The sequence below is a fragment of the Sminthopsis crassicaudata genome, chromosome 2 (genome assembly GCF_048593235.1).
Source record: "Sminthopsis crassicaudata isolate SCR6 chromosome 2, ASM4859323v1, whole genome shotgun sequence".
NCBI lineage: Eukaryota > Metazoa > Chordata > Mammalia > Dasyuromorphia > Dasyuridae > Sminthopsis > Sminthopsis crassicaudata.
In genome coordinates, this window is record NC_133618.1 from 482,613,400 (window position 1) to 482,633,668 (window position 20,269).

A 20,269-nucleotide genomic window follows, 5' to 3' on the forward strand; every position below is an offset into this window, starting at 1 on the left:
AGAGGGGGAAGAATTTGTCCTTGTATTTTCACACCAATAAGAAAAACAGAATTCCTAGTAGCTGAGTTTCCACTAAAATAGTCAGGATATATATGTTCTGTATTTCACAAATCTGTTCAGTTTGATGAGTTTAAAACCTGTCAAATGTTTCTACAAAATGAAAATACAGAATTCAGATGGGATTTCAAACCTTTTGCTATTACCATCAGAAAAACAAAGTCTCCCCTAATCCCAGGTTTCCAATAGAGTATTCCAGTAGAGATCTTTGAAATTATCCATATTTCTGCATTTTTTTCAAGGTTTGACAAATGCTCTCGGAACCACTCTCCAGCCTCATTCTAAAGCTAGAGCTATAAGTAGGATAGAGTGGTTAGCATTTTGCCTTAGGACACCAAAATGTATAGGGCACACATAATTATTGCAGTCGTTCAGTCCTATATAAGCAGCATCTTAGTTAACAAGAATAATTAACCAAAGATTGAAGATCCAGAAGCTTTCTCCATGATTATACCACAAGTGAGTCCTTCCTTTCCCAAGGGAATAATATTATTATTATGCACTTAGCACAGTTCCTGGCAAATAATAGATACTATATAAATGTTAATTATTACTAAATTGTAATCTCTTGGAGGACAGGGACAAAGATCCATAACAGGAGACTCCAGACCACAGAAGGAGGCTCAAGTCAAAACCTGTCTTTATCTTTTTTTCCTTTATTCCTAGTATAGCGCCTTGCATATTGTGAACATTTTAGAAAATTATTGGATTCAATTGAAATAATTATCTCTTTCCCCTTTTAAGAAACATAGGTAAGAAGTAATCTTATAGAGTGGATGAAGGGCCAGCTTTGAAGTCAGGAAGAAAAAAAATTCAGTCCTATCTCTGACACATACTAAATGTCAAATCATGGACAAGTAGCCCAACCTCTCAGGGTACCGGAGACTGTAAACTGAAGCAAAGAAACTGGCCAGCATTAGCACAGGAAGTCTCCTCATCCTGGATTTTTCTGTACTCACAAAAGCACCTGTTCATATCTATTAGTGTACGTCTTTTCTCCCCTGCTAGATTGTGGACTACTTGAGAGCTAGGGGCTGTCTTGTTGTCTTTTTATCTTTTGTGGATCCTAGCCTGGGGCTACATTAATCTTGCATGTAAGCATGTTGGTACCTTTATCTGGGAAGCAGTCAGAACAAGGCCAATGATGTGATAAAATTGATAAGAGCTGATTGATTCTGTAGTGAGACTGGGGAAAGTAGCAGCACCCAAGCAGCAAGGCTGCTACCACTGAGGCAGCACAGGGAGAGAGGAGGAGAGGAGGATTAGCACAGCAGATTTAAGGAAGAGGAAGATCAGTTACCAGTTAGTAGAATGGAATAGGCCAGCCAACTTTAGCAACTTTATCCCCTACTGTCTCACCCTTAATTCTAAATCCAATGCACTATCCATTTTTCTATGCATCTTTCTATAACTAATCTTGGCCTTAGAGGAAACATGAAGAAGCCTCTATCTCTCTTTGGTAAAGAGGCAGTAAAATAGGAGTGGAATGTTGCATGCATTACCAAATGGAGTAACTGCTTTTGTTTCACCTTTTTTGTTGTTGAAAGGAAGATCATATGTTACAGAGAAAGGAATGAAGATATCCGGAAATGACTGCAATATAAAAATGCATTTTTAAAAATTAATTCTTCTGATAGAATCTTAAAAGTACATCTGGATCAGAGGAAGAAGGAAGAGTCATGGGATGAATATACTGGACATTGGAGCATTCAGATATGTCATATGTAGGCTTTTATTTCTATGATCAATGGAATGATCAATATTAGGGAATATGGCTGACTAACAACAGATGACCATCAAGTTGTTGAGCACTGATAAATAGAGTAAGGTTGACCCTGCCTTTTCTGGGTGATCCGATCTCCCTTCAAGGATAGGTGAAGACACAAGTCACATATTCTCTTCCAAAGAAGGGAAAGGAAGAGGATAAGATATTAGGAAGAGGGAGCTCTTAGCACTTATATCAATAAAGCAATCAGCACCATGGCCAGCATTTGTGGTGAAAAATCCCTAGATTATCAAGTATTGTAGGGAGGAGAAAACTGCCTGAACCCATGGATTGCTTTGTGTATTTGTATATATTTATCGCAACATGTAAGGATGGCATCCTAGGATATTTAAAGAGGAGGAAAGATTGTTATTAGTGTCAGCAAATTTAACTAGACTGCCAAGTTTGGTGACTTTAGGCAGCTTGTATTTTTCACTGTGTTGTTTCAACAATCTAACAATTCAACAAGCCTACAGAGCTTGGGAAGGCACGGCTTCACTGGTTTTCCCAAATTGTTTCTCTAATGTAGGCAAGTCTCTATGTCCCAGTACACTAGCTACCAAGCAGGTAGCCAAATAAAAGTGAATCCTTTCTCCAGGGAGTAGTGTATCTTTTTGAAATGCTTAATATTGTCCCCATGTGGTTCAGGTACATTTTAGCAAAGAAAGAGTCTAATGTGAGAAAGTCTTTTAGAGACAGCTTCAACTACTTTTCTGATACAGTGTTTGCTTGTTTTTCTGAGATCCCAATTAATAGAGTTAAGGATTACCATCTTAAAAGAATAATTTGAGAGCCTAGACATAACACAGTAGATGCTTAAGAAATATTGGTAAATGCATAAAGTCTGACTCTAATGCTACATCATGGCATAGAGGTGATTCCTGGGCTTTCCAAAGTTATTCCAGTGAAGCAAAAGTCCTAGCGAGTCCATGGTGGAAAGGCTTCAAAGAAATAGACAATGTATCTCTTGTCCAAGAACCGGCCCATCTAAATAGGAAAAGGTTCATTACCTCTAATGGGAACTTCTCCCCACTTAGGTCAAACAGTTGACCAAATAGTAATGAATTTTTTCAGCCATTGAAATTTTTTAAACTGACCGAAAAATGGTAGAGGAATTGCATATGAGGAAAGAGAACACATATGGATAAAATCACATATTCTTTCATGTAAAGGGGAGGAGAAATACTCAGTTATTTGCACTAGTGAAAGAAAGAAGATGTCCAGATAATTTTTTTAAAAAGAGAACAGAATGCAAAAATCATTTGTAATTGATTTTAGATTGTTTCTGTTTTCCTGTGTCTCTGTCTTTATGTGTATGTGTTTCTTTGAATCTCTCTGTCTTTATCTTTTTCTTTGCCTGCATCTCCTTCTGTCTCAATCTCCTTCTCTGTCTCTCTCTGTATTTGTGTCTGTCTCTGACTGTCTTTCTGTTTATCTGTCACTATCTGTCTTTCTATCTGTCACTGTCTCTTTCTGTGTTTCTGCCTCTGTCTCTGTTTCTGTCTCTGTCTCTCTCTGTCTTTCTCTCTGTGTGTGTATATCTATATCTATATATCTATATATCTATATATATCTATATATCTATATATATCTATATATATATATCTATATATATATATATATATAGATATATATATATATATATATATATATCCTTTCTGTGTCTTTGTTTCTCTCTGTATATCTCTCTGTCCTTCTTTCTTGGTGTTTCTATCTGTCTGTCTGTTTCCTCATTGCTTTCTGTGTTTTTTCCTACATTTGTATATTTGCCTTTCTATCTCTCTGGTCTCTATCTGTCTCTGACTCTGAGTCACTGTCTTTCTATCTCTGTTTATTTGTCTTTCTGACTGTTTCTTTGACTTCTTTATCTGTCTCTTTGTCTCTGTCTCTTCTATCTCTGTCTCTGTCTCTTATTTCTCCCTCATCCACTGTTTCTTTGTGATCAGTCAAACCCATACTTAGAAGCTCAAGACCTTTTCTGGATGGGGAGGCAGATCATCAGAGATAATCAATGAAGTGAATACCACTCAGAAAGAGTTTAATATCCCCTGCTTCTGCACTCCTAATAGAAGCCCAGCAGAGTCAAGCACTGCTTTGAAAGCAGTCAAATTGATTATCAGTAATGCCATTAAGTACTAGGACAATCAGACACAGAAAATAATTTAGAAACTCACATATAATCATGAAGAGGATATGACATTTTTTTCTGGGAGAAGATAGTTTTAATTGTTCTGCCACACTACATACAATCTAGCTCTAAACTGATATCCTAGATTTCTTTTTTCATGCATAATGTTCCCTTCTTTCCTTTTTAAGATAGATTGGGTTTCTACTGGACTTAGGGAGCGTTTCCCATGTCCTGAGCTGCTCTAAGTAACTCTATATATAACCTTTTCTCTTTCTGAATTCAATGGATAAGGCTCTAGGAAGGTGCATGTTGCTGTGCCCCTCCACTCCAAACCACACTATCACAGACTTCACATTGGGAATGGCCAACATTCCTCTAGAATAATCTCACACACTCCCTTAGCCCTCTATATTCTCTTCTTGAGCTTTTACTGATTCGGGGCATCCTTTCTACTAGCTGTAGGATTGCAAAGGACATTGTCGTCCTTTAGAGAAGACCAGGTAAGAACTGCTGAGTCCCAATTTACATTTTACCACAGCTCCATCTAGATAGAAGCTGCGGACCAGAAGCACCCATTTGTTGTCTCTGCAGTTGGTGGATATAACTCTTCCAAATCCTATTCTTGTAGCGAAAGCTGACTTCCAGAAAGAGCATTGAGCCCCTGCCAAATGTTGTGGCATGAGAACCCCACTATTAGTGTGCTTAATTTAAACTCTCTCCTCACAGAAAAAGAAGTGATTTGACAGGTTGAAAAGGATCTGATTGATAAGGAGGGGTGCGTTTATATCCTTCATTTTCCATATCAACAGCATTGGCCCAAGGTAAAATGATTTAAAAAAAAAAAAAAGCAAAACAATTCTACTCTATCATAATGATACAGAGGAAATTATTCATCATCAGTCCTATTTTGTCAGCTGCAGAATTTGTTTAGCAATAAAGAAACAAAAGAAGACTTGTAGCCTATCCTTTACTAAATGATTGGAACCCTGTGAATTTTCCCAGTCCAGATAAATCAGATATCTATAACTTGGGGAGAAAATTTAATTCACTTTTTCAGGTCCTGCTTTTTAATTTTTTCTTACCTTTTCCCATTGTCCTTCTGTCCAAATATCTCTCCAGTTTTGTTTTGTTTTGTTTTTCCAAAAGGACTCAGCTAGTTGATATAGTAGATAAAATGCTGGACTTGGATTCTGGGATACCCCAAATTAAATCTTACCTCAGACACTTTCTGGCTGTCTGATTCTAGTAAATCATTTAACCTCATTAGGCCTTAGTTTCCTCATATGTAAAATGAAGTGGTTAGATTTGATAGCCATTAAAATTCTCTCTAGTTCTAAATCAATGTTCCTAAAAACCTTTCAGAATTTTTTTTAATTCACCAACTGGAAGCAGAGAGAAGAGATCTAAGGAATAATGAGAAACATCTTCATTTAGTTTTAGAATGATGGAGGATTGCATCTAGTACCTGAGGAAATGCTGTCCTACTTCCCTAATTAGCTATATTCTGATCTTCCTTTCACTTCCTTCTCTCTCAGAACTAAAAACTGGGTTTCTATGTCCTCAGCAGAGTTCTACAGAGAGAAGCATCTGCAATCATAAGTAAATACCATATTAGAGACCAAGAGTGAGCCAGCTCCAGTGACAACATCCTTAGTTTGTCAACTCACATCTGTCAAATTAAGCACAAGGCAAAGAGTCTGATGGGAGCCACCTGCCACTCTGGGAGGAGGACATTGTAAAGAAAGATTGCATATTTAAATGAAAAAGAAAAGGAGGAAGGAGAGTAAACCACCAAATCCTCTCAAATGACAAAATTATGCATGTCATAAAATAATCATTGATTTTTCCTTTTCTGTTTTCCTCTAAAAAAAAAAAAAAAAAAAAAAAAATGTACTCAGATTTGGTTCTTCTTGCTAACCACAGCAGCCCCCAGTGGTGGAAAACTGGAAAATACATCCTAAGAAGAGATAAAAACCTAAACCAGTCAATATTTTATCAGGATTAAACTAGCTGAAATTAAAGCAAGCTTTTAATTTGATGTATATTTTTCCTTCATTCATGGCTGAAAATGTCTGGCTTTTGTTTGCTTATTTAATATACCAAACAACAGTAAACAATAAGAAACACAATGAACTCCACATTAGACTATCAGAAACTTAAGGTAAATAAGATCTCTATGTTCAAACAGGAGAAAGGCAATGCCTCAGACATCTTGGGAATGAAGAATCAATCCTTCGATCCCAATGAAACCACTGTAAGCTTTCTTCGTTTCTCCACTATTCACTTTTTCTAACTAGAGAATTGCTTACAGGAAAGGATTTGTAATGCTCTGCAAACCCCCTTCAATGAAGGCAGCTGCCTGAGTTAAGGGATAGTTCTGAATAAGGTTCCATATTCTGGCAAGACCTCTAAAATATTCGTCTGTGGGAATACACATGAGGCAGGCTTCAGGGATTCTATGGTCTTCAATGACATTGGTCTTACAAAGAGATTAAATTCTATCATTGTCATGCAGGTGATGCTCTGAAACCTCAGTGCAATCTGCAACATAGACTCCATCTTTCCTTCTCTTTGATTAATCTTGGCAGGCTTGAAGGAATGGGGCATGTTTAACCTGGTGAAGACAAGACTTGGAAGGTAAGGTAACACTATAGCTTCATTCAAGTATTTGAGAGATTGTCATATGGAAAAAAGGATTGCTTTGTTTGACCCCGGAAGGCAGACTTACAAGCAAGAGCTCAAAGCTTCAAAGAGGCCAATTTAGTCTTTATATCAGGAAAAACCTCAAACAGCTGTTTGGACTATGTCATAAGATAAGTTTCTTATGTTTCCCCTCCCTGGATATCTTTAAGCAGAAACTTCATGACCACTTGTGATGCATGCTGTAGAGCAGTGGTCCTCAAACTTTTAAAATAGGGGCCATTTCACTGTCCCTCAGACTGTTGGAGGGCTGGACTATGGTAAAAACAAAAGCTCACACTCTGTCTCCGCCCCTCAGCCCCATTTGCCATAATCCAGCGGCCACATAAACGTCCTCAGCGGCCTCATCTGGTCCATGGGCTGTAGTTTGAGAACCCCTGCTGTAGAGAAAATTATTTTTTCCTTTTTTAAAAGTTTTTATTTATATTTTCTGTTTTTTACATCATCAAAATTACCCTGCCTCTCCAAAGCTTGTCCAAAAACCTATCCCATGCAGTATATAGTCATAGTTTTTAGAAAGGAAAAAAAATCAGCCCAACTTATAAATACATTGAAAAAGACTAACTATATATAAGGTATAACATTTGTGTCTCTCCTGTTCTCTCATATCTCTTAATTTGAATCCTGCTTAATCTTTATAATTTTGATATATTTCCTTGTGATTTTTTTTTTGGTATGTTATTTTCATTTACTTTTCTGTAAACATTATGTATGTTGTTTTCTTGGCTCTTGTTTCCTTAGATCTTTCCGTGCTTTTCCATATTCATCATGGATAAGATTTCTTACAGGACAGGAATATTTGATTACATTCATGTACTATAATTTGTTTAGAAACTCTTCAACTGATGGATATCTACTTTGTTTCCAATTCATACCTATAACCAAAAGTGCTGCTATAAATATTTTAGAATCTTTTGGGGACTTTCTTCTCAACAGCTTCTTTGTGGCATAAGCCCACTAATAGAATCTCTCTCTAGTTCAAAGAAGGAATTCTTTTTGATGTTTGAATTTGACAAGATGGTTCCTTCCAACTCTGAAATTCTGTAAATCTACCTCCCTTAAGCATGAGTATCATACACCAGAGTTGGAATAGTTGTTTTTAGAATATAGTAGAATATTTAGAAATAGTAGAATTTGAAGATCTAGGTTCTTTTTTTAAAAAAATGATAACTTTATTTTTCAAAATACATGCAAAGAGAGTTTCCAATATTTATCCTTGTAAAACCTTGTGATTCAAATTTTTCTCCCTCTACCTTCTCTATCCCCTAGACAGTAAGTAATCCAATATAGGTTAAACATGTGCAATTCTTCTAAACATTATTTCCACATTTATCATGCTGTACAAGAAAAATCAGATCAGAAAGGGTAAACATGAGAAAGAAAAAAAGCAAGCAAACAAATTACAACAACAAAATAGGTGAATATACTATGTTGTGATCCACATTCATTCCCCACAATCCTCTCTCTGGATGCAGATGGCTCTCTCCATCACAAAAGACCTGGGTTCTTTACCTGGTTCTCCCACTGACAGTGTGATCTTGGGCAAGTCCTTCATCCATTCTGGCCTTCAGTTTCGTCATATATAAAATGAGAAAGCTGGATAAGATGATTTTTAAGGTCCATTCTAGAATGTTCTATGTCTTATGAGGATTTTTATGACAGGATTGAATCATTTTAAATTCTTACCAATGAAGCAATTCCTATCTGGTCTATCTCTCATCTGCACTCCATCAGACAAACTCTGGTCCTTTAGTAAATGAATTTGACAATCACAACTAGCATCTATAATAAACCAACTATTAATAAGAGTTGATTGAATACTTTCAGATGTATTGCTTTCTTTAACCTAATTTTGATTTCCTAGGTGTGGGTGTCAGTTTTTGATTCAAGCCATTTCCTGAAGTCTCTTCCTACATAAGGTAAAGTGAAAAGCTATTTTCAAGTATTCCTTTTAAGGGAAATTTACATTTGGAAGTGTGGAATTGTAACTCTTGAGCCTACCCTCAATTGACTCGGCAAATGTTTGAGTTGATTTAAATATAGCTAAACACTGAGTTGTGTGATTTTGACACCAATTAATATACTCCAGTGAAGTTAGCAGAAGGGGACTTGAGTTAAACCAGAGAAGAATTGGATCTGAAAATGAAAAAAAAATGAAGCCCTTATGTTTTTTTGCCTTGAATTATCTTAGTGCATAGAGTACAATTCCATTGGGACATATTACAAAGAATGAGATGTTAAACATTGGGAAAGGCCTAAGGCTCTCAGATCTCAGGGGAAAATGTGAGCAAGTCCGCACATATTTTCACTGGATATTTTTAATCATGTATCATAATGGAATACGTTTTCAGTCATTTGGTGAACAAATGTGTTTAGAGAGGGTGGGTATTCAGGGGTTAACATGAAGCTTAAACTCTATTGGAAGAGGAGAGAGCAGCTGATGTTGTGGGGCATTTAAGATTGCTCGGGTTTCTCTCTGTTGGCAATCTGCCCCTCTCTTTGACCCAGCCTATGGTCCCTAACCTTTCTGTCCTGCTGCTCTGAGCTCTCAGTCTGCTTGAGCTTTGTGTTCCAGATCATGGCTTAGCAAACTTGACCTCAATCTTCTGTGTTCCTGTTGGCTTTTCTCCCCTTTGACCTAGTGTTAGGTTAAACAAACATTGCTTGATGATGATGATGATGATGATGATGATGATGGTGATGATGGTGATGATGGTGATGATGATGACAAAGAGGGAAGATAACAATAAGAATCTGAAACAAACTCCCGCTTGTGCTGCTACTGTTTTCACCCAGCAGCTGTTCCCCATTAAGAAATCAGGGCAAGTTCCAGCTCCCCTGGGGGAAGGCTCTCTTCTCCTCTAAGAAATGTCTTGTGACTCCCCAGCATGAGATTCTTTGTGAAGGAGCAGTCATCCAGCAGCAGTGGGTCAGACTCAGTGGGAATAACCCAAATTCTTCCCATCCCTTCTCCCCAAACTATAGTTTATAAAAAGCCAAGTTAATTTATCATTTGGAAGAACTCTTAGACATAGTTAAGCTCCCTCCTTAATGAAGCCTGGCTCTGGGAAAATGGACAGGGACATAGTTTTTTTAGTGTTGAAGTTTGGTATCCATGAAAGGAAATGATTTTGTGCCAAGAATTGTCACCAGTTGATAAGAGGACCATGCTAATGAGACCCAAGTCCTAGGCTCAATCCCCAAATGAGCTAATTAGCTCCCCTACATTACACTTCATGTTCCCCCCCCCCCAAAAAAAAAGAAGAAGAAAAAGCATGCTGTGGTCCCAAGGGGAATTAGGAGAGAGCATGTGGCTAGGTCAGGGTAGACCTTCTCTAATTCCCATTGTTGAATGAGTAGTGTCATCTGTTCCTAAAGAGAACCATGCAATATTATAGAGATGTGGGTTCAAGTTATGCCTCAGACATAAGCTGTGTGATCCTGAGAACGTCACCTACCTGTCTCAGCCTTACTTTTCTCATCTGAAAAATGGACTGTCTGTACTTGATCTCTAAGTTTTTTTAGGTTTAAATTATGATCCTATGATCTCACAAAAATTAAGCCTTTATAACTCAGTAATTGAGGCTGGAAGAGGTTCAATGGAAGAACATTGGATTGGCAACCAGAAAATCAAGCTTTGAGTTTTGGCTCTGCTGCTTTACCTGTGTCACCTCGATTTCTCTTCTGCAAAATGAAAGTTTTGGAGTAAAATAGTAGGATTTATATCTGGAAGGAATCTCAATAATCATATTGTCCAATCCCCTGAACATTACAGCAGATGAAACTGAGGACCAAAAGCAGAGCTGATAAGGTAAATATTTAACAATCAGCTTTCCAAAAACATTTTTAAAAATTAATAAAATACACAACACATTTTAAAGTTTAATCTGAATAGTCAACATTTTCACAGTCGCTTTCTAATCTAGAAATAACAAAACAATAAGTCAAACCTGGATTTGTAGCATTTACTGAAATCTAAGGTATAAATGTTTACACTGAAAATTTAGGAGCTCAGCCACTTAAACTGTCTTCAACATATGCCTGCAGAGGATAAATGTGTTGACCAGAGTCTCACATATTGATAAGCCAAGGTCTTCTGATTCTAAAAACAGTGCTTTTCCCAGGATATCGCAGACCTCACTGCCTGATACTCAAAAACTAATGTGCTCCCCCACTCATCCCCCCATATGCCATCAGGGCAATCTGTGATTTTCTTCATTAAATGTAATGAGTTGGAAAAGACTCTGGAAACCTTCCAACCCTTCATTTTAAAGATGAGGAAAAATAGATTCCACAGAGCTTAAACAACAGCTAAAACATTTGAAACTCTTTTATAACCTGTCCCCCTTCCTACTTTCCAGTCCTTGTACAATGTAAATGATGATCCACTGCACTGGCCTACTGATTTTCCTTGAGCAGGACACTCCACTCCAGTCATGGCTGTCATCCTCAACCATTCTCTACTAAGCCCAGTCTGGCTTGTTTTCAGGAAAGTGTCAAATGACATCTGGATTGAACCCCAGGAGAGTGAATTCCCCTTTAAGTAACTGCCCTTTGATTTGAGAGACAGCTTCCCCTCTCGTGGACTGATGAGAAGAAACAAGGGTTTGTTTATCCCCAAATTACAAAATGTGGCACCTTCCCTGTCTCTCCAGTCTGTTCTATCCTATTGAGCTGTTATTGATTTATTTCTCTTTGGGGAAACAGAAAGTCTTTGAGTCATGTGAAAAGTCTCAGAGGGACCAAAAAAAAAAAAACCCATACAAAGCTCATCTGTTGGGGTACTGCATGCTGTAAGGAGGAAAAAGAGAAATGCTGTTAAAATTTGGCAAGTAGATTAGGTATGCTAAATTTTTTTGCTGAAAATTTGTCCCAGCTTTATCTGCTGTTAATCCCATATTTCTTTTCATATTCTCTGCACATTTTTACAAGATTAATACAGGCTAAATCTGTGAGTCTCTGAGTGGCTAATCCATTTTTCTGTCGTCTTTAACAAAGAGCAAATACCATTTCTTATCAACAAAAAAAGCACTACTTTCCCATTTCCCTAGAGTAAGTAAGAGCCAGAAGTTTCCTGATATTTCTGCTATGGGATGAGTAGGGAATAATAATTCTGGATTTTGAAGATTAGGAAAGAGGCTCACTAGAGAACAGGCAAGTTCCAAGGATGCAAGACTGGAGAACAAGGTATTTCCAACTCCACCACAGGAAAATTCAGACTACAAGTGTAAACTAGGAAAAGCCATCACTGATCATCCAGTTCTTCCAATAAACAATTAAAAGTAGGTTATAAATGGTATGTTATCAATCATGATGCAGTAATGCAATGGGAAGTATTCTGGGTTTGGTTACAGAGAAGCTTCATTCAAATACAATTTATTGGTAAATTCAGTATTTGTAATCATTAAATCATTAACATTAACATACCATTTATAACCTACTTTTAATTATAAATTAATTATATGATTAAAATTATATGATAAAATTATATTAATTAAATGATATGTTAATTTATTGTGGCCTTAGTTTCCTTAACTGAAAAATAAAGAGGTTGGAACAAATGACCTTTGAAGCCCCTTCTAAATCTATGATCCTATGACTTGTGTTTGAGAAATGTCACATAAGTCATTATCAAGAATATTATGTTATGCATATTATACCATATTTACCATGTATGGGACTGCCTGCTCTCCAAGGGAGGGAGTGAAGGGAAGGAGAGGAAAGGTTGGAACAGAAGTGTTTGCAAGGGTCAATGTTGAAAAATTACCCATGCATATGTTTTGTCAATAAAAAGCAATAATAATAATAATAAATAAATTTTAAAATAAATAAAAAATAAAAAGAATGCATGTTATGGGAAAAGTAGATGAGTTTATCATGTTTCAAGAGCAATATATAATAGATAAGGTAAAGGAAATGGAACAAGTATTCATGAAGTACTTACTATGCTCTCATCACTGTGCTAAGTACTTTAGATTTGAACCTCACCACTTCCTTGGGAAGGAAGAAGGTGCTATTATCTCCCTTTTTTCATAGTTGATAAACTGAGTCAAGCAGAAGTTAAATGACTTACCCACAATCACATAGCCAATAAACAATTGAAATTGGATAGGAATTCAAGATTTCCTGACTCCAGACCTAGTGGTATATTGATCATACTACTTAGCTGACTCCAAACAGCTGCAGTGTTTCTTTAGTAGCTACAAAATAACAAAAGAAGGAAAAGAAGAGCATATTTGCCAGCGAAAACTTACAAAAAGATGTGGATGAAAAACTCTAATAGATGAGAATGCATAAAGAAGTCATAACCAGCTCCCATGGATCCATTGTAATAGTAAGGAATAACTATCTTTAATTTTTTCTACAACATTTGGCTGGTTGAAACCTTTCTATTGCTATTCTGTGTCTGAAATGAAGTCCTGAGATTGTTCTTTAGATAATGAATTTGCTTTATAGAGCAAAATATACCTATTTTTAAATAATTTCATCTAACATTAGTACTTTCCCCAGTTACATTTAAAACATTTTTTTACATTTTTTTTTTAACTTTGAGATCTGGGGCAACTAGGGGTGCAGTGGATAGGGCACCAGCCCTGAGTCAGAAGGACCCAAGTTCAAATCTGACCTCAGACACTAAATACTTCCTAGCTCTGTGACTCTGGGCAAGTCATTTAATCCCAATTGCCTCAGCTAAAACAAAACAAAAACAAAACTTTGAGTTCTATGTTCTTTCCCTTATACCTATCTCCAGCCTTCATTAAGAAAGCACATGGAAAGTTTTGTAAAATATTTCCATAAAATCATATTGTGAGAAAAACTTTTATCTTTTGAATGGCAAATCCCAAAGTAAAGAGGGGAAAGGGACCAGTCACAATTTGGGGAAAAGAAAGGGAATCAGGAAGTGATGAATATGACTTCTTTGGACTCTGGAAGTTAAGATTTTTCAGAACTGTTGTCATTGGAGGGTAGAGTCTGCCAGGAGACAGACAGGCTGTTCTTACCATGTTTCTCTGCCAATACAAAGAGACTGAACTTGAGCACTAAAAATCCAAGTGCAGTATGTGGATTAGGGCTTATTCTTGGAGGCTTAGTGCTCCATAAAAAAATACATTTTAGCAGCTTGTGGAAAAACTAATCCCCCTTCTCTGCTTCTGGCTGTAAGTAAGCAAAAGGCATCAGTTTTCCTCAGACTAGCAGGTAGCTATTGCCAAACAGAAGAAACACCTCTAAGCATGAACAATCCAAGAGGCATACCAGATGGATCAGATCAGATGGAAACATCCAATGATTTAGATGAATGAATATTAAAACATAAGGCCAAAATTTTGAAAGGTGGGTGAGACCTCATCATTCAGAGCAAAGAGAAGTCCAAAAGGTCGCAGTGCTTTGTCCAAAATCCTAGTTAGTAAAAAGCAAATCTTGGATTCAAAGCCAAGTCATATGTTCCCAAATCCAGATCACAAGTCACTTTTCCTTTCCTCTCCAAATTTCTTTTAGTTCTTCTGAGTCAGAACACTGATTCTGTGGTGTCACAGGGTATTTAGTATCCAAGTGGGATTTATAAGTACTGAGGTGACTACATTATACCCATTTCATAAATAGAGAAAGACCCAGCATACCCCCATAAAATAGGCATGTAATAGGTGGGAGAGATTAATTTAACTGAATAGCTTTTCTTTTTTTAATGGGGATGGTTTATTATAGGAAGGAAACAGAGGAGAAGGCCATATTCATAAAGTAATATGATGCAAAATTTAATATAAATATTTTAAATGGATTAAATGGAGCAAATAATAAGTTTAAATTATGCTTAATAATTTTTTAAAAAGAGTTACAGCTTGGAATATTTGGAAGACTTATTAGAAATTTTGGAAACTTCTTAGTAACACAAGGACCAAAAGGAAAGGATGCACTATTTTCTAATCAAAGGGTTGGTTGTCTAAAATGATAGAACAAGGACAAGAGGACCTAGGAATGCCATGGCAGTTGTAAAAGCATCTTGAAAATTTGAAAGCACTATATAAATTAAAGATGATATTATTATTATTATCAAATCAATATTTTCATTGACATTACTTATGTAGGAAAAAGATGGCCTTTTCTGGAACCATAAAAGACTGACTTAAGAGAGGAAAGTTTCTGTTCATTTAATAGTCATCATCTCGTGTCTCTCTACTGATCTTTTCTTTGCTTGGCTGCTCTTTCTCTGGGCATGTTTACAGAAGGAACACTTGCCTAGTTGCTGTCCCTTACACACATCACCCTGTGACATTATAAAGTCAGTTTTCTTCCCTAGTCTCATATAACCTGGAGTCATCTATAAAGCAGACTTGTTTAACTCAGCAAATACTGAAACCAGATTCTAGGGCTTGTTCCAAATCATACTCTGCATTTTGACAATCTTCTTATACATCTTAGCACTGCTATTTTTTTTGCTTCAGTATTTTCTCTTTGTATTTACTTGAAGGTCCAAATAATGTAACTTCTGGTTTCAATACACAACAGTGAAAATTTTGTTCATGGTTTGTAAAATTCATTTTCTGTCTAAGTTCTCTCTGCTTTTTCTGCCCCACCATCTGCTTAACAGCAAACAAGTTTCCATCCAGAAACGAGGATAGTTGAATACTCTTGGTTCTTTCTGGTTTCCTAGTAGCCATTATCATAGCTTCATTTTATGGCTAGTTTGGTATAGCTGTGGTAGTGACATAAAGTCCAGTTCCCTCATTTTATACATGAGGAAGCAGGTTCAGAGCAGTTAAAGGCCTTACCTAAAAATCATGAACAAATTGTCAAATCACTAATTCAAATCTCACTTCAGACATTTTTACTAGCAGTTTTTGTCAAACAGTAAATTCTTATCCCAAAAGCTGGGGTCTTTGGGTTTATCAAACACTAGATTATTAAAGCTATTGATTATTTTGTCCTTTGAACCTAATCTATTCCACTGATCAACTAGTTTATTTCTTAGCCAATACCAAATGGTTTTGGTGACTGCAGCTTTATAATATAGTTTTAGATCTGGTACAGCTAGGCCACCTTCATTTGATTTTTTTTTCATTAGTTCCCTTGAAATTCTTGACCTTTTGTTTTTCCATATGAACTTTGTTGTTATTTTTTCTAGGTCATTAAAATAGTTTTTTGGGAGTCTAATTGGTATAGCGCTAAATAAATAGATTAGTTTAAGGAGTATTGTCATCTTTATTATATTTGCTTGCCCTATCCAAGAGCATTTAATATTTTCCCAATTAGTTAGATCTGACTTTATTTGTGTGGAAAGTGTTTTGTAGTTTTGCTCATATAGTTTCTGATTTTCCCTTGGCAGATAGATTCCCAAATATTTTGTTCTATTAGTAGTTACTTTAAATGGAATTTCTCTTTGTAACTCTAACTGTTGGATTTTATTATTTATATATAAGGATGCTGATGATTTATGTTAATTTATTTTGCATCCTGCAACTTTGCTAAAGGTGTGGATTATTTCTAATAGCTTTTTAGTAGAATTTCTGGGGTTCTCTAAGTATATCATCATATCATCAGCAAAGAGAGATAATTTGGTTTCCTCATTACCTACTCTAATTCCTTTACTCTCTTTCTCAACTCATATTGCCAAAGCTAGCATTTCTAATACAATATTGAATAATAATGGTGATAGTGGGCAATCTTGTTTCACTCCTGATCTTATTGGGAATGTTCCAGTTTATCTCCATTACATATGATGCTTACTGATGGTTTTAAATATATGCTACTGATTATTTTAAGGAAAAATCCATTTATTTATATATTCTCAAGTGTTTTTAATAGGAATGGATGTTGGATTTTATCAAATGCTTTTTCTGCATCTATTGAGATGATCATATGGTTTTTGTTAATTTGGTTATTGATATGGTCAATTTTATTTATAGTTTTCCTAATATTGAACCAGCTCTGCATTCTTGATATAAATCCTACTTGGTCATGGTGTATTATCCTGGGGATGATTTTCTATAGTCTTCTTGCTAATGTTTTATTTAAGATTTTAGCATCAATATTCATTAGGGAGATTGATCTATAATTTTCTTTTTCTGTTTTCAACCTACCTGGTTTAGGTAACAGTACCATGTCTGTGTCGTAAAAGGAATTTGGTAGGACTCCTTCATTCCCTATTTTTTCAAATAGTTTATATAATATTGGAGTTAATTGTTCCTTAAATGTTTGATAGAATTCACATGTAAATCCATCTGGTCTTGGGGATTTTTTCTTAGGGAGTCAATTATTAGTTGTTCTGTTTCTTTCTAAAATGGGACTATTTAACCAATTTACTTCCTCCTCTGTTAATCTGGGAAGGCTATATTTTTGAAGGTAGTCATCCATTTCACTTAGGTTATCAAATTTATTGGCATAAAGTTGGGCAAAGTAACCCAAATTATTGCTCTAATTTCCTCTTCATTGTATAGAAAGTTGTCCCTTTTCATTTTTAAGACTAATAATTTGATTTTCCTCTTTCCTTTTTCTAATCAGATTTACCAAACGTTTATCTATTTTATTGGGTTTTTTTATAAAACCAACTCTTAGTTTTAGTTATTAATTCAATAGGTTTTTTTTACTTTCAATATTACTAATTTCTCCTTTTAATTTTAGAATTTCAAATATAGTATTTGATTAGGGTTTTTAATTTAGTCTTTTTCTAGCTTTTTAAATTGCAAGTCCAATTCATTGATCTTCTCTTTCTCTATTTTATTCAAGTAAGCCTCTAAATATGTAAAATTTCCCTTATTACTGCTTTTGCTGCATCCCACACATTTTGGTATGAGGTCTTATCGTTGTCATTTTCTTGGGTGAAATTATTAATTGTGTCTATAATTTGCTGTTTTACCCAATCATTCTTTAAGATGAGATTATTTAGTTTCCAATTACTTTTTGGTCTATTTACCCCTAGCTTTTTGTTGAATGTAGATTTTATTGCATTGTTATCTGAAAAGAATGCATTTACTATTTCTGCCTTCCTGCATTTAATTTTGAGGTCTTTATGTGCTAATATATGGTCAATTTTTGTATATGTTCCATGAATTGCTGAGAAGAAAGTATACTCCTTTCTGTCTCCATTCAGTTTTCTCCAAAGGTCTGTCATACCTAATTTTAATTGTCTATTTACCTCTTTAATTTCTTTCTTATTTGTTTTGCAGTTTGATTTATGTAATTCTGAGAGTTCAAGGTTGAGGTCTCCCACTATTTTAGTGTTGCTGTCTATTTTTTCTTTCAACTCTCTTAACTTCTTCTTTAGGAAGTTAGATGCTATGCCACTGGTGCATATATATTTATTATTGATATTGTTTCATAGTCTATGCTACCCTTTAGCAAGATATAGTTTCCTTCCTCATCTCTTTTAATTAGATTAATTTTTGCTTTTGTTTGATCTGAGATAAGGATGGCTATCCCTGCTTTTTTGACTTCACCTGAAGCATAATGGATTCTGCTCCAGCCTTTTACCTTTACTCTGTATGTATCTCCCTGCTTTAAATGTGTTTTCTATAAACAATTGTAGGATTCTGGCTTTTGCTCCAGTCTGCTATCTGCCTCCGCTTTATGGAAGAGTTCATCCCATTCACATTTACAATTAAAATTACTAATTCTGTATTTCCTGTCATTTTATTATCCCCAGATTATGCTTTTATTTTTCTTGCCCTCCCCTTACCCCTTTCCCCAGTATTAAACTTATAGGCACCACTTGCCTCACACAGCTCTTCCTCTTTAGAATCCTTCCCAGCCCCTTTGAATCCCTTCCCCTTTCTTGTACCTTTCCCTTATTACTCTTTTCCTTCTCCCTTTTCCTCTCCCACTTTTTAATGAGGTGAGAGAAGTTTCTCTGTAAACCAAATATGTCAATTATTTTCTTTTTGAGCCAACTCTGATGAGAGTAAGGATTGACACAATGTTCCTCCCCCACTCTAAATTCCCTCAAATATGATAGGTTTTCCTTTTCCATTTCTACTTCCCTTCTTTTCTGTTATGTCAGTAAAATCAAATTATACATGTACTCTTTATGTATATCCATAACAGAAATACAGTTCTCAAGAGTTCTTTTTACTTTTTTCTGCTTCTCTTGAGTCCTATAGTTGGAGGTCAAATTTTTTGTTTAGTTCTGGTTTTTTCTTTAGAAACAAATGGAATTCATCTGTTTCATTAAATGTCCATCTTCTTCCCTGGAAGAAAATGCTCAGCTTAGCTGGGTAGTTTATTCTTCTCTGCATTCCAAGTTCTTTTGCCTTTTGGAATAAAGGATTCCAGGCCTTTAATTTTTTAATGTAGAAGCAGCTAGATCTTGAGTAATCCTCATTATGGCTCCTTGGTATTTGAATTTTTTTTCTGGCTGCTTGTAATATTTTTCCTTAGTCTAATAGTACTGAAATTTAACCACAATATTCCTTGGAGTTTTTATTTTAGGGTCTTTTTCAAAAGATGTTTGATGAATTCTTCCAATGCCTATTTTACCTTCTGATTCTATTACATCTGAGCAGTTCTCTTTGATGATTTCCTGTAAAGTACTATCTAGGCTCTTTTTTCATCATAATTTTCAGGAAGTCCAATAATCCTCAGATTATCTCTCCTAGATCTATTTTCCAGGTCTGTTGTTTTTCCAAGTTTTTCCTATTTATTTCTTCCTTTCTTTCTTCCTTCCTTCCTTCCTTCCTTCCTTCCTTCCTTCCTTCCTTCCTTCCTTCCTTCCTTCCTTCCTTCCTTCCTTCCTTCCTTCCTTTCTTTCTTTCTTTCTTTCTTTCTTTCTTTCTTTCTTTCTTTCTTTCTTTCTTTCTTTCTTTCTTTCTTTCTTTCTTTCTTTCTTTCTTCCTTCCTTTCTTTCTTTCTTTTTTTGGCTTTGCTTTACTGATTCTTGATATCTCAATGAATCATTCATTTCTATTTGTTCAGTTCTGATTTTTAATGAGTTATTTTCTTTATTCGCTTTTTTTACTTCTTTTTGTATATGTCCAATCGAGTTTCTAAATGAGTTGTTTTGCTCTATGGATTTTTTTTTCCATTTCACTATTTTTTTTACTGAGTTATTTTCTTCTTCCAATATAAATCCTAATTTCTTGGGAGTTCTTTATTTTTTCCAATTCACAAATCCTACTTTCCTGGAAGTTCTTTACCTTTTCCAATTCACATTTCAGGAAGTTGTTTTCTTTTTCCACTTTATCAAATTTTTCTTTAAGTGAGTTATAAGCATTTTCTGTACTCTCTTCTATAGCTTCTCTTTCCTTTCCCCATTTTTCTTCTAGCTCTCTTTTAAGATCTTTTCTGACGATCTTCCAGATTATCTTTGGATGGTAAGTTGTTGTACTTCCAATCTTTGTGAATTTTACCAGTCAAACACTATTTTTGAGGCTGAATTTGGTAATTCTCAGCCATCTTGGCTTTGCCCCCAGTTCATGCTTACTTTCAATCAGAAGCATTAATGAGCATGTAACTAGGCTTATAGAAAACAAATACAATCATTTCTTGCCTTTCATTGGTTGGAGGAGGGATGGAGGGAAGAAGGAAAAGAACTTGGAAATGAAAATAAAAATAAAATATTTTTTAAAAGAAAATGATTTGGGGGGAAGCATTGGAAAGTAGGACGATAAAGAAAGGCATCATGAAGACTG